This window comes from Macrobrachium nipponense, chromosome 17 (assembly GCF_015104395.2).
Source record: "Macrobrachium nipponense isolate FS-2020 chromosome 17, ASM1510439v2, whole genome shotgun sequence".
Classification (NCBI taxonomy): domain Eukaryota; kingdom Metazoa; phylum Arthropoda; class Malacostraca; order Decapoda; family Palaemonidae; genus Macrobrachium; species Macrobrachium nipponense.
In genome coordinates, this window is record NC_087210.1 from 32,326,292 (window position 1) to 32,328,791 (window position 2,500).

A 2,500-nucleotide genomic window follows, 5' to 3' on the forward strand; every position below is an offset into this window, starting at 1 on the left:
CAGATTTTTGCACTAAAACTACTTTGTCATAAAAAAAAATTTACAATATAACCCAATGAACAGAAATGTGATCCTCTAGACTTCTACAATTTATCTAAAATTCTTCAGTCATGAAAAATTTGTAAATGAATCCACCACACACACACACACACACATATATATATATATATATATATATATATATATATATATATATATATATATATATATATATATATATATAGTGGTCCCTCATATTCGTGGGGGATGCGTACCAGACCCCCCGGGAATAGTTAGAACCCGTGAATAGTTGGAACCCCTATAAAAATGCTCAAAACCTCCTATTTCATTAGTTAAAACTCAAGAAACAACCACTCAAAATTTTCATATCTGGTTTTTTAATAGTTTTATCACAAAAAGTGCATTTTATGATGAAATTCATAAATAAAAAAACCAGGAATTTTTGCTTATTTTTCATAGAAAAATACCGCAAATAGGCGAATTTTCCGTGACTAATGCGGGGAAATGTTCCCGAGAGAACTCCACGAATGTGTGAGTCCACGAATCCGGAAAACGCAAATACGGGGGTCCACTGTATATGTATATATATATACAGGTACTTCTTGTTTAACGACGGGGTTCCGTTCCAGCGACCAGGATGTTAAATGAATTCGTTGTTAAACGTGTTATTCTCTTTATTTCGACTATAGCATTATTTTTCAGTCATATATTATACACAGAACTAGTTTCTGACATAGCCCACTACTTGACAAAGTTCTGACAACGCTTTTTGTCTCTTTATTACTCATATATTTAAACTCCATTTTATAACTTCATAATTTATAGTAATTTTCTTTAAAATAGTGTACTTTATTTAACACATTTAGCCTACATTCTCCCAAGTTAGCCTACTAGTAAGTCAATACAGTACTAACTTTTTCTCAAAATCTGCACATTATTTATCTGTGACTTACATATTCTAAATTTGATATTTCATAATTATCTCTTGCACTTCTTACCTCTAGTATCATCTGATCTCATGGGTGACATATTGAATATGTATGTAAATACACAGTTGTATAAAAAAAATCATCAAACTGTAATACATGGAAGTCTTTCCAGCATACTAAGAGTAAGGAATTCGTGCATGCCAAATGTCTCATTGTTTTGATTAACCGCCAAAAAGACGAAGAGCCACTTTTCTGACCTTCCTACTCCTGATGCTGAGCCACTTTAGTGAACCGATTTAAACCACGCACCAATACTTTCAGATACAGGTTTCTTATGCCAGTACCTTGCTCTCTAATGACATATCAATAGTTCAGTGTCATTGGCTAAATGTTATTACATCACAATGACATCATCATAATCCTGTTACTTAATTGGTTAAAAGGATTATGACGTGGAGAAAATCAAGAACTCCCAGGAAAACTTCAGTCTCGACATCGGTTTTGTGTGTTCCATGACCAGCTCTCAGTAACTACTATATCATTATTTTTGTAATTATTACAGGTTAATATGGGATAAGGACAATAGAATGATAATATAAGTTTTAAGCGATAATAGGAATTACCAGTAATGGAAGAATACGTATATCGTATAAGTGTACTCGTAGCAAAAGCTAATATTTTTTAGAATGAATGTTGAGATATCATGGTTGGCGTCTTGGTTTTGAGAGATAATCTTTATCATGGTTCTTATTTTCCGTAATTATTACATGCTGATGTTGGATAAAAACGTAATAGAGAGAAAATGGATTTAATACAAGCTGTAAGTAGTGTAAATGCATCGCATATCAGTGAATTAGTTATAACCTTATCTATTTTAGGATGAAAATTATGGCGTCCCCTTCAGTTTCAAACGATATCACTCACATTTCATTTTATGAAACAGGAGATGAGGAAGTTTCAGATTCTGATGATACTGGTAGTGAAACAGAGAGCAACAGTGATGAGGATGACGGATCATCTTCAGAAAGTGAAACTAATGCATGTGCATCAGGTGGTGTGTGGGAGAGCCTCATTGGTGAGGACACTGGCCCTATTCCAGTGCCATTTAGTGCCACCCAGGGACCTAAGCATTCTCAACAGGCCAACGACCCCAAATTGCTTATTTCAATTTATTTTTTCCTGATTCTTTTATGCAGACTGTAGTAAATGAAATAAATAGATACAGTGATACATTTGTATCTAATAAGAAGGAGTATTTGCAGTGCCATCCCCGATCAGCCGCTCATAATTGGATTACAGATGGGCACACTAACATCAAAGAAATGAAAGCTTTTATTGGCATGGCTTTCAATATGGGCATTGTGAGATTGCCAGAGCTAAATGATTACTGGAACACTTCCCATAAACCAATCTTCCAAACTTGGTTTCGGGAACACTTTGGCTGAGACAGGTTCAAACTGTTCTTGAAGTTTTTTCACTTTGCAAACAATGATTGAATGCCTGCCCAAGACTCTCAAGATAATGATCCACTTTATAAGATCAAACCAGTTATTGATAATTTTGTACGTGTT